Raw genomic sequence first — 13,837 nt, 5'->3', positions numbered from 1 at the left:
CTTAATGGAATGTTGGACAAGGGATGGCCTTGTGTCTTTATTGATTCTGCCAGGGTGCCTGAATGTGATTAAGGGGAATTAAACTCAAGCTTGCTGACGCAAATCATGGCCGGAGGTAATATAATGTCCAGATGAAGTGGAGAGATCCATCCCAATGGGGAGGTGGCCCTCTCTGACCCTGCGTGGGCACAGGCAATTAGCATTGGCAAAGTGCAACTCAATAACAAAAATCTCCAAAATGGAGGAAGTGCTTGCATGGCTAATCCCCTCTGCCGCTGAGAGGCCCCATACCCCCTCCGCCCCCACTCTCCCCTTTTAGGAGACCATTGAGAATGCAGGTCAGGGATGTGCAGAAAGCCAAGCCAAGCCGCCATCGGTCTAGATACTGGAGATGGCTGGACAGCCGCCAAGTGGAGAATTATGTTAATGTTTGTTCTAATAATAAAATGAATACATAAATATGTCAATAGATAAGATGCTTTTCACCATATGTTGTTCGGAAGGGCCATTCAGGCTTTGAAGCCATTCTATTTGTGTTTTATACAACTGTTTTGACAGCTATATACATACCAAATATATGTATGTATATTTTCTCACCTGTCCTTGACTTGTGCTTTTGTGTGAATGCCATTTGGAATGTATTTCAATGTATATGAACATTACACATTCAGTAGCTGATTTCATGCACTTGTGTAGTGCGTCCACCTCATTAGTCTGTTCCTCGTTCTAAACGCTGGTGTTTGATGTGGAAAATGCTCCGACCATGTGTTGGGGCTTGTAATAATGAATGTTTCATGCAGGTTGGGCCCAAATGATCCATCAGTTCCGATTAGATTGTAATTACCAGGGTAAAAAAATATATTCAAATGAGTTCATTATCAGTCAGATCAGGAGCAGACCCAATCCAGTTTGACTGTACACCAGAACCTCAAGGGTTTATGCTGAGATTTCAGAGAATGCTGGAGTGATTTGGTAAGCATATGTCTTAATGTATCATTAAGACAATTATCTAAATGCTCTTCAATCTTTACCGTGCTGCTGCTGCTTGCATAAGGATTCTGTGCTAATTTAAAGGAGGAGGGATGGTTTTCTGCAGGTCCTGCAGAGTTCAGAGTGTCAGGTAGATAAATACATGGGCTGACCAGATCACTCACTCTCTTTCTGTCTCAGCCCTCCCTCTCACCGCTAGCGTTGGTTTCCATTTCTCCAGGTCACTGCTGAATGACTGCAGATTACATCGGCTACTCTCTGATGTCTACGGGGACGAGGCCATCAGGCTGAAATGACATGGGGTGGTGACAGCTGGACCCCTCGCAGACACCCACCGACATGACTCCCATTCACAGCAGCTGGCCCCATGACACTAATCTGATTCTAGTCTGTAAAGGGCCTGTTTTGCACCCACCAGTCTCTGCTAAAACAGGAAATGACCAGCAGGGCAGGCCATTCTTGCGTGACTTGCAGGTATTGCAGAGGAAGCTGTTGAATATTTTTCTATAGACACAAATGTACTTTGTACGATTTGCTCTATTTTTTCCCATTTATCTTCTCTAACTAAATTAAGCTCTACTTTGATTCAGTGGTTTTTAATAAGCCTACTTATTATTTTAAGTAATTACTTTGGTATTAGGGTCTTCAAAGAGCATAGAAAAGTGGGTGCGATGGTCAGTGCTGTGGGGCTTTTTAACTGAAAGACTACAAGGTACATAGTGTGTGCTGGTTGAGTTCCAGATCAATCTGTAAAATGTATATCGTTATTTTGAGGTGGGGAAAGTTTCTTCCTCCAGATGGACTTTTTTATGAATCAACATAACTTCTGTGCTTTGCCTAGCAAGTGCATTTGCCGGATTTCCTAATACTTGTGCCAGCGTCGGCCAAGATGCCCACTGTTCCCCCCAGTTTAGTCCTCATCATTACCATGACTTTGTTTTGGCTGACATGTTTTGACTGGCTAATAGTGTAAACCATCAGGGAACACTGGCTATCCTTTCAAAGAAACCATGTAGCTGTGGGGCATGCAAGGTGAAGATGAATTGGGTCGGCTCACTTGTTTTGAGACGAGAGACAGGCCCCTAATTGGATATCATCTCACTCTCTTTCCCTAATTAGCGCTGCATTGCTTTATGAACTGATATTAAGATGCAGTAGAAATAGTAATTAGCTAAAGGTTATTACCAGCCAGGGGCACATGGACATGGAGCATGCTGGGCAATGTAATGATTGCACATGGGTTTGTTTATTTTGGCTGGTCCACCCTTACTGTAGGTACAGCTTTTTCACAACAGATGCTTTAGATACTATTATTTGCTTTAGATTCACCCTGTTAAATTATTATATAATAATATTAATTATGTTTCAGATGTAAGAATGCCCTTAACCACTTTGATGCACAAGCTATGCAAACCCCTTCTAATACACAACATGGTTCAAAAATGGCCCGCATTCATGTTTTCTCATGGATGGCTAGGTTTATTTAATCTTTTAATATTTGAAGTAGTCATTAACTATCTTGTTTTTGATTACTATAAATCAACATTTTTATTTCCTCTTTCTTACTGTACGAACAAAGTTTTTGTATTTCTACAATTTTTCACACATGGGTCAGAAACGACCTGTATGTTTTCACTATGGAATTTTAAAGGAAGTTTTGATATTTGTTAATATTTACAATTAGGACCTTATTTACTATGGACCACTATACACCTACCGCACATTTCATAACTGAACACTGCTGCTTTTGCACATCTGATGCATGTGAGTCTTATTTTACAATTGTACCTAAGAAAATATTAGATATTTTATGAAAGTACATAGGATTAATATTTGAACATTAGGATACATTTTTCTTTCTCACTAGTATGGATGTCAAGGTCAAGTGACTTACATTACTAGAGAAATATGTCCAATAATGTCAGCTAGCTAGCTGTTGACATTTTCTATTCTAGCTAGCTAATGTTAGCTAGGTCAACACTCTAAAGAGGCAACTCAGACCCAGTCCAGTGATTCAGTTAAAAAGGGTCCTACTGCCTACAGCTACTAGTTTGCAGTGTCGATCTATTGTATGTCTGCTCCAACTTCACTACGACATCCCGTTCTGTCACTTTCCACCAACATCCTAAGAAATGGGGTTGTGAGGGTTAATAGGCTTTGTTATACATGTGAATGGTTGTGTTTAAGCAAAAAAACAGGCCAGTAAGTTAATTTTGAAATAAAAGTACATAAGTATTATCAGAGAAATGCAGAGAAATTACTGTGACTCTTACTATGATCAGTATAATTATTACACACGCATTATAGTTGGTTGAGGTGTTGCTGATTTTTAATTGCTGTACATGGGGCTTCACTTACTGATTAACATAATGGATTAATCTGCTTATTATTTTATTGATCAATAGTAATTGTTTGGTTTGTAAAACACAAGAGTATATTAATATAGTGAGAAATTCCCATCACAATGAAAATGAGAGAGAAAGAGACATCTTCAAACGTCTTGTTTTGCCCTGCTAAGTCTAAACCTCAGAATCATTCAGTTTTCTGCAATTTAGGATGAGGAAATGCAGCTAATTCTGCCATTTCAGCCCCTTTAAATATTTTTGCATGAGAAATCACTAAAACCAAAACAGCCAATGCCAATTAATTTTCTGATAGTCAGCCAGGCTTGGATTTTATGTGCTGTCGGGTGGTTAAATCTGATTGTCGGATAAATGTAGTGCAGTAAAAAGTACAAAATTTACCACTGATGTGTAGTGAAATATAAGTATAAAGTAACATAAAATGGAAACTACTCAAAAGTACAAGTACATCAAATCTGTACTTTCATTATAGTACTTGGTAACTTTCCACCATTGCACTTAACATAACAACGCAATCAACAAGTGCATTCACCTCTGTGTGTGAGTATTGTACAGCTGTGTTGAAATTGTTAAAGACTCAGATGTGACTTTTTTTATTCCCACCAGAGCCATTTTTCATGCTGCCAAGGCAGAGAGCTTCTGGCTTTGATGCAAGGTAGACACTTCACCCTGATAGGAAGCCTTCGCTACGATCACAACTGACACTGATTATCACTTGTATTCGCTCACCTAGCAGACGCAGCAACTCCCATGCTGGACTACACAAATCCTGAAGTCATAACTTCATGATCATCTCAACACAAACACACACAGATAAACACACACACAGGATGGGGAGAAGGCAGCAGGATCTATTCAAAGCATCAATATTGTGGAACAGTCTGTTATAGTTGCACAACCAGAGAGTCACAGTGTTGAAATCCAGGCTACAAAAACCCATCTGTTTAGTGCTGACTGTACACAAACAATTCTTTTTATATCCTGTGTGTGAGAGAGAGTGAGAGAGAGAGAAAAGTGCATTCTGAAAAATTGATTTGATGTTGATAGTCAAAGTCAAATAAACATGCTGACATTGCAATGCAGTTTATCCGTGCACACATATTCTCAGGAATCTGTAGAGAGCAAAGAAATGTTTGCTGTTTATCTTTTCTATCTGCTCTGTCCATCCCTATTTTCCTCTCCTCCTCTAAACAATGTAGGCTTCAGCGCTCAGCTCAGAGCATGCAGTTTCCTAATCATCCAAAAGAGGACAGTGTGGAACATGTTGTCATCTCCAGGGAGAAAAATGGCAGGCAGAGACAAACTTTGGGAGTATGACAGTGGCAATGTGATGTCCTTGGTAATAACATGAACAAAGAAACCCACTGTGAAAGCTAGATTTAGTTTTTGTTGCAAGGAGCATGAAATGTATCTGCAACTCAAAAGAAAGCAAGAAAAGCATTACGTCATCAGCTACCAAAGACAGGACAATCCATCCCTGGTTTTACACTCTTCTATTTAAGCCCTGACACCCTTCCCCCTACTCTTTGGAGTCATTTTAAGTCTGGACAGAAAGTGCGGCGTGATGAGACATTATTACAATGGCATGTCACTCTGGCCTGCATATTCAGCAGGCAGAAAATCACTAGGAGGTAGAGGTGGAGAGTGGAAGAGGGCATGGGGATAGAAAAAAAAAGATAGAGGGGGAGAGAGGTTGATGGCTAAAGACAAAGTGAGAGAGGGGAGAAGGCGATGCGGGGTGTTAGAGGAAGCGAAACAGACAGCTGCATGAAGCTCACAGGAAGAGGCAGCAGCCAGGGGAGAGATGTTGCATGCCGAGGACGTGAGCCGTTCTGACACATGGGTAGCAGAGCGAACAGGGCCAACACAATGGAGGGAGGCAGAGAGCACCAGGAGGCATTATGATTTACAGTAGGGCTAGAGCCACTTCAGGTTTGCCATGTCTCCGCAGCCAAAAGCTCAGTGTGGATGCATTCATTCAGCTGCATGGAGACCCCCCCCAACGACTCGTCATTGTTCTCGACAAACGCCAGGATGTATAGGAGCAACAGCAGAAGGTCATTTATTGAACGCAGTCAGGGTGGAAGGCATGCAGGAGGATTCACACATACTGCTGATCAGCAACCACTGCGTTCTAGCCCTGTCTTGGTCAAGACACATTTTATTTTCTTTTACCATATGTGAAATAGCCTAGCCCCTTTACACAGAAGGAAAAATAACCCTGTCTCCCTGAAATTCTGTTTATTTACAACTAATTTGCAACAGCAAATATGTTTTGGAAGAAGCGCTATGTTTGTTTTCAACCCAATGAGAAAATAATAATTAATTAACTTATCTGGCAATTGTTGATATGTATCAGTAAAATGTTCACCGCCAATGTATTTAATTTGTTTTCCGCAAAAATATCAGATATTGCAATTCAATATGCAGTAACTACAGCTTTATTTTACTGTTATGATTATTTTTTGGTACTATCAGCACTAGGTCAAGGTTAGGGAAAGAACATGGTGTTGTTGTAATATAGAAATATTTTGCTAGCAGTGGCTGAATATACTGTGTTGGAGTAACATTAGAAAATGAAGTCTTGCTAGCAGTTCCTTTACCTACACAACACACTCCTCTCTTCAACTCTGACTCCAATTTCACCTGCATCTCCCTGCAACAACTCGCCTCTCACGAGATTTCAGTGAGATTTATCCTTCAGCGAGATTTCTGTTTCTGGTTAAAAAAATAGGATGCTATAATGTGATACTCGTAGGGATCCTTTCCATGATGTTGTCAGACACCTAACAGTCTGTCGGTGGCAAACAGAAGCACATTCTGACGGGCGCAAAGGAATACCTTGCTGGTTTTTAATACAGAAATCATTCTTTATGTACTTTATTTTTATGCTTATTTATACTAGATTTCACAGGGAAACATGGTACATGTTACTTTACTACAATGATTTGATTGAAAATAGTTTCTAAAATATGATACATAAAGATTAAACCACCCAAATATATTTCAGTTTTGCTGGTGACACTTATAGTAAATCTTTGATTTCAATAAATTTACATGGATGGGAGTATTTTCATACTAGTGTCAGATCTTTTAAGTAAAGTAGAACAATTTGACAATCACAGGTAAAATTGCAGTTTTGTTTGTGGTTTTGCAGCACTTTCATCTCAGTGACCCAAGGTCAGATTCCTGTTGGTAGGGAGGTGATAGTGGTATTGCTATTCGGCACACTTTTTGTTTATTATATGACCAATGGAAAGCACCAACATCAGGAATTTTTTTTATTTCTGTACATATGGGGCTTTAACTGACACTGTGTATTTCAATTCAATTCAAAGGTCGTGTTTATTAATCATTTGTGAATATAATTTGCACAGGATGGTAAAAAAAAAATATTTTTGAATGGTTTTGTGCAGTGCTTCGTTTGTGAAATATAGAGAGGATGCTGCCTAAGGTCGGGAAAGAATAACGGACTGACAGACTGACTGCTATGCCCATTCAAGAGCAACACTGCTGGGAAATAAAAGAAGGCAAAACAGACAGTATATATTTTTTTCATGTTTGGTGGTTTTATATAGCGCCTATTTTTGGTCTTTTTTATTTGAACAGTTCTGTAATTGATGAAGGTCAGTTAGTGATTTGTGAAAACAGCCAGACGTATCCATTCCCTGACACACAGCCACTACTAAGTCCTACTTTTAATTCCACATCCTTGCAGAAAATGGGTTCACTGGACATCATACATGCATGCATGAAATGACAAACTTGACAAACATACAAGGCAAGTGAATTGGTGGTCTGTCAGTGACCTCAAGTTGCGTATTAGTGCTGATATAGCCTGAGTTTGAATATCGCTGGTGTTCTTGGCAGACAAGTCATCTGTTCATAATGCTACATCATGCTGTTATCACTGCCCTTTCAAAGACTAATCAAGCAATTAAAGACATCTTATGCAAACAGTACTGTAGCTATGGCAACACCAGCCTCACGCTCCATGTGGATGGACCTCGGTGTCCTCAAACAAATCAATGTGTCTGTAATCTGAAGTTTCTATACAGCCCCCCTAACCCTGCGGTATTGCTGCAGTATTGAATTATTGGTCTTCATTAATTACTGGGAGTGTGACCTGGAGCTACAGAACTGGATGCTCAAGGATGTTTTGTTTGTTTTTGAATGAGTTCTTTGCTAAAGTAGACTGCAGAAAGCTTGGAGCATCTAAAAATGTGTTCCCACATCTATTTGAATGTTGATTAGGCTTTAACTGTGCTCTGTGATATGGTGCCACGAGACAAAACACAGGTTATCTTTGAGGGAAATCCTCCAGCATTAAACCCAGCGACTGGCACTATATTACTAATTACATTTTCATTGCAGGGAGTGGGTTATGGACCTTGTATCAAAATATTTAAATTGACATGCCTTTTTGCAGCTACAACACAAAAGATACTAGTACTGCACAAGGACCTTGTGAGACTGTGTGCACTGACTGCCTTGGGCTAGTTTTAACAAGAAACAAGTAAGGTGAGTGTGAAGTGCATGGCAGGATGATGTGATATTGTGGTTCAAAGAAAACTAAATTCTGTGTAGTGAGTTACTACCAAGTTACTTTTTTAAAAACTATTTAAATAGAGCTATAAATACATTTATAAAATATGGAACACAGGAACCAGAGCAGGTAATAATCTTTTATCTTTTGAAAATAATCTAATTCCTATGGACTGCCTGCTGTTTATTTCTGAGTCATCATAGGACAGCTCTTTGTAGGAATGTCAGGCGCCAAGGCTTCCAGAAATGCTCACAAATCAACACATTTCTAAGGGCGAATTTGAGTGATTACTGATGACTAACATAACATACAGTATGTCAGTGAGAAATAGTGGAGGATAGCAGTGCTGCAACAAAAGACAAATGAGCCTCAGCCCATAACCTCATTTGAGCTTTGATTTTCTCAAGCGCAGTACCAATCTCTTTGTTTTACTGTATATAAAATATAATGGGTTTATATTTAATACACAGCTACTGCAACTGAGTTTTAGGAGTCTACTCTGGGAAATGTGGGATACGTTCTACAAAAGAATGTATCCTTGGAAATCTAATTGGAAGGTGATCAAAGATTTTTTGACAGTTTACTGCATATTTCTTTGACATCCCTACATCTGAGGTTTACTTTGACTTTTTTACTGTAAGGTTGACTATTTTGAAAATCTTCTAAAGGATCTAAAGGATATCGGTAACGCCCAGATATCTTTGGTCTTTTGTGTATTTTTTCCCCTGTCCCCTGAAGATCTAACAGATATTTCCACTATGAAACAAACAGTTGTCAATATCTCGGTCCCCTGAGTACAATCTATTTCTTGATCTTTTTTTTTGTTTTGACTCACAATGCAAGACTAATCTCACGTTTCCCCACATCGCCTCCACTCTCCACCCACACACAGTATTTGCATCCTCTAAGCACAATCTGCTCAGGGTAAATGACACCTGCTAGAGCCACATAAATACATCTGAATGGTCCATTGACAGAGCCGAGGCATTAGGCGCCGTGGACGGGCTTGAACTGCAAAGTTAGCGACAAGCTCACGCGCAGGAAACGCCAATTCCAACCTCTCAGATCCGGAAGAAATGAGATGTTTATGGTAAATGGGGTTCTTAGCAGCACCCGCAGTGTTCAATATTGATTCAATGAATCGGTTTTGTAAGCATGAGGAGTAGTGTCAGCTTTCTACTCTGCGAAACATCTACTGCCACATAAAGGAGCAGCTGGAAGGAGAAAGAATTGGAAGGCTGAGTGCTGTTTTTTTCACGATGTGTGACAATCATGAAATACAGTCATCAGGTTTTATAAGTGTTACTGTCATGTCTATGTTTGTTAGAACCTACTTCTAAATTTACCATGCTGCACAGACATAACCTCCAATACATCCTCGGGTGCTATATATGCAATGTGCATTCATGAACATTTTATACAATATTTACCATTTTAAAGCCCCCAGAACATCTATTTTCTTAGTATTCTTAGTTTCTAATATTTTGGTCTGTCCTGTTTTGTCAGTGCTCTTTCTGCTGGTTTGTGGGCAGAGCTCAGTTGGAAAAAGGCAATGTCACAACTGTGCTGCAATTAGAATTTAGCATTATGTGAATCTTGTGACAGTTCAAAATCAAAAAGAGCAACTTAACACCCAGTTTCAACTTGAACACGTCCCCTTTATAAATAAAAAAATGCACCATTGCACCACTAAACTCACAGTACCCCATGACTGCTGACACTCCAACCCCATTACAACTCTGTCAGATCAGTTTCTCTCCCTAACGGACAAGTTTCAGACTTTATGAAAAGTAGTATTTCTACTACTGTTGCTTTCAATTGCTTACTCTTAATCTTTTCAAACTCCATCCTGTCCACACTAGTGAGAGTTGATTGCTGGATATGTCGGGGGTGGGGTGCATCATAGATTTTTCCCAGATATGTTACTGCTCAAAAGGACAATCTTAGTGGATTTTCTTTGGAAAAAGGAAAGTAACTTCTGTTGGCATACAGACTGTACGAGGGGACCAAACCCAATACATCGTGTGATAGGCTGACTGCATATGTAATTTTCAAACTCAGAATGTGGACTTAGTGTTACTAGTTACTCTGTAAAAAGTGTATATGTAGTCTTCTGGGGCTGTAAAGATTTAAAAATATACTTTTTTTTCAAATGTGCAAATGTGTACAAGAAACAGACAAAAAACACACAATTAATATAGGACAATAAACAGTTAGTTCAACATTAACAAATGCAATTACAAGTGGCATTTAGAGTGTCTCCATACAGTGTATTGATATCTTCAAATGGAATGGTGGATTTTAATTTTGAAGTTACAGAAAGAGAAAGGAATTCAAATATTATTGCAATTCAGTAACAAATCTTCAAACTTTATAAGCAGTCAGTAGTTAATTCTAGTGATAAGCTTTGTTTGAATAGAATGTGTCAAAGCCCTCCTTTAGGCAGTGAAACTGTTTGGCAATTATGAAGCTTAAAAGGCATTGAGCACTGTCTGCTGAGTGAAAAGGGTATGACAGGGTCTCTGATAATGCGAGTTTATTGAGAAATGTGAAGTGTCACCTGTTTTACCACATATCGGGCCCCTTGTGAGCACCCCTCTGCCTTGATCAGTGCACCCTGAACTCTTGCACTGCAGGCGAAGAAGATACTCACCACTTCAACTCATTGACTTTGAAATATGGCGCCGCTCGTGTTATTGCTTTAATTTTGATCTCCTTCATTTCTCTGCAGGAAGAGGCGACGTGAAAAGAGGGGCACTAGGATCCATTTCAAATTTTAATTAGTTGCCTTTTGTAAGTCTAACAGACATACATTCAGACCAACATTATCCTTTCAAAATTTTAATTAACAGCTGCCTCTTGGTTTCACCACATCAAAAGGTTCGGCTTGTGTTATTGTGCCCGTGTGTGTCTGTGTGTGTTGCGAGTGTAAATGTGTTTGAAGCTGTGTGTTTTTAAGAGCAAAGGTGTGTGAGTTTTAGCACTCAGCATGCAAAGTGACGGATGTATGTCAGGTGTCGGATCAGAGTGAAAGGTGTTTGATTGATTTTGATTCCCTTTCTGCTTGGTTGCAGTTGTCAGGGCCACCACAGAGTGAAAAAGAACATACATTACAGGATTAAACCATAATCTGAATATAGACCCTTACATTTATGTCAGTCCGTATTTTCAGATGAGAGAAGCTGCATTAGCCAAGATCAGTCTCTTTCTCACGTTTAGCCTCATAGGGAGACTGGCCTAGCCAGGAGAATATTATTAACATTATTTGTTTGATATTATATATCAGCCTAATGTGTTTGATATAGCTACAAAATGTCAATGAGAAACAAATATTGTAAAGCCATATTTCTGTATGAGTCAAGGGCTTAGAAGCCATAAAAAGATAAATAAAAACATAACGTAAGCAACAGCAGAATAATTTAATTCGTGCTGTAGTCTGTGTCAGAGGCCGATTGAAAAAGTTGTTTTCTGCTGTAGAAATAAATATAGGCCAGAGCAAGGAAGCTATTTAAGGGGAATATCAAGATTCAAGACTTTAAAGAACCTTTGAGTCCGGACGAAGAAAACCAGGTTTCTCACAGTGAGTATACTGTATCCACTAAACCAGCCTTACCTTGTCTAATCTTTAAATTAAAATTGTCTGTAAAAAAGTCTGAATCTTAAAAGTAGATGTCAAAATGGAGCCCCATACTTAAAAAGATGTTCCTTTCAGTTCCAGCTATTACAACTTGATATTTGAGTATAATGAACACATGCATTTACCCAAGGGTACCAGATAATTAAAGTCGTCACTATTCCTAAGTCCCTTCTGTTTCCAGCAGGAGATTGTCTTCATTAGGACATACTAACCAAAAGAAAATGACTGACCTTTCTGGATTTACCTCCAAATAGTACTGTCTTTCTCTCATTCTAGATTTACCCCAGCTTCCTAATTAATCTTGTGCAGCTTTAAAGCAGTTGTTGAATGGATTGATTAATTAAACAAGTGAGGATACTAAAAATCCATGACATAAATAGTACATAACACTTTTGCCAGCAGATAAACAAACCTACATACTGTTTGTCCTGTTGGAGTATGAAAAGATCTGATCATCAACAGTTTTTCCACTAGTGTTTCCTCGACCTCAGTAGACATTTATAAAACATTTCTCACAGCTTTGCTACAACAAACCTGCATGAAACTTGACTATTAGCTCATTGCAGAACTTTTGTTGAGTCTTGAATCATGATCCTCATTGTTCATCGAAGAACTGACATAATGGAAAGTATTATAAAGAATGTAATTTCGTTCCTGGTATGTAAAGTAACTAAATGCTCAATTACTTTAAAAAACCACATTTGTCAGGCTACAGTCATTACATAACATTTGCAATAATCTGAATATTGTTTTATTGTGCATTTGACAAACTGATTGGTCATCCTTGGCAGTCAATATGGAGGAACCATCTTCTCCTAACTTGCCTGGAGAAAATCTTTATTTCTTTAAATATGCATCTGGGTTACAATCAACCCTCCTGCATGCCCATAAATGAAAGAGTTTAGTTTCTAATAGAGACATGAAAATACTTCTCCGTGTGACTTCATATGGTTTCAGCTTAGGAGAAAGTGAGTCAGTTAGGAGGAAAATAAATAATGAAAGAAGAAAAGAGCTAAAGACACACCACAAACTGGCTTAGTATTGTTGTTAGGAGGGAAGCCAACTCTTTGAAGGCGAGTCCAAGTTGGCCTTAACTATAGGGGCTGGTCAATGTGCTGCGCTTGTTCAGTAACATTTTTCTAACCTTATAATCTCCCACATGCTGCTGTGCTCTCTCCCATTGACTGAAACACCATTTTCATTCAATTAATCTTTTATCACAAGCCTGTGGCTGCCTTTTCAGTTTATGCCAAAAGTGGAGTTGTTTAGGTCCTCCCTTAAATCCGGGCAGCAAATAGATCTCAGCTTTGCCTGGCTGTAATGTCCTCTGTTTGGAGCTTGGTTGCTTATGGGCAATGCCAGGCGTACACATGGGGGACATGGTGTATCTGTATGTAGTCCAGAGCATCCTTTTGTACATAACTCTCTGCTTGATGCTTTCAGGTTTGATCCTGTGTGCACTGGAGTATTGGTTGAAGGTCTATGGGGAGCATGTATTTCAAAGACAGCGATTTTTCTCTTTTAATTTTGTCATCGTCAAAGCTTGACACTTATTCTTTACAAAATTCTCATTAGAATAATATCAACCTTATATCCTTCATAGAAATCCTCATCCTGACAGCGACTGGAATGGGACCACTAGCAGGAAACAATAAGCATATCTTGTGAGGTTTTACTACTGTAATAAACCTACATGCATATGCTATATACTGTACACTATGTTCTTTAGCTAGTTGCAAACTTTGTCGCTTTTGGCGTGTGGTTGTAGTGTACAGTGAGTTTATCAGAGCTCTTTGAAAACTAAAATAAGCAGCCTAGGATCCTGATGAAAGCACTGAAAGTAAACCCAGTAATTAAAGTTGCTGACCATAGATCCAGAACCCTAAAAAAATGCTAATAGAAATGCTGAAAGAAACTAAAATTGTGCCACAGAGCTGAGAGCACCTGCATAGTCAGGTGATAATTTCTAATCCCCTGATCCCTGAACCATTGTTAATATAAAAATATTAATAAGTTAACAATAGTTTTAAAATTGCGATAGACATGAGACACTGCCCACTATTATGTCTCTGAAATATATACCTCTCTGTGACTCTAACATACTTGTCTGCTAGTGTCTCCCCCAAAATTCTGTCTATCCTCTAAACCACTAAATCCTGACTCATATTTTGTACTGCCTGTCTTCACATTGTTTACAGAATAAACCTTTCAATTCCAGACACACTTTGCACGACATTCATGCCATGTGAAGGCTGTGGTAGGAAAGAGCAGAGAAGCATGCTAAGGGGTGGAGGTTTGGGT

This window comes from Micropterus salmoides, unplaced genomic scaffold (assembly GCF_014851395.1).
Source record: "Micropterus salmoides isolate LMB-PRFRI ecotype aquatic unplaced genomic scaffold, ASM1485139v1 Ms_hic_scaffold_2, whole genome shotgun sequence".
In the NCBI taxonomy this organism is placed as follows: Eukaryota; Metazoa; Chordata; class Actinopteri; order Centrarchiformes; family Centrarchidae; genus Micropterus; species Micropterus salmoides.
The sequence above is the reverse complement of the archived record's forward strand: the minus strand, read 5'-3'. Positions refer to the sequence as shown.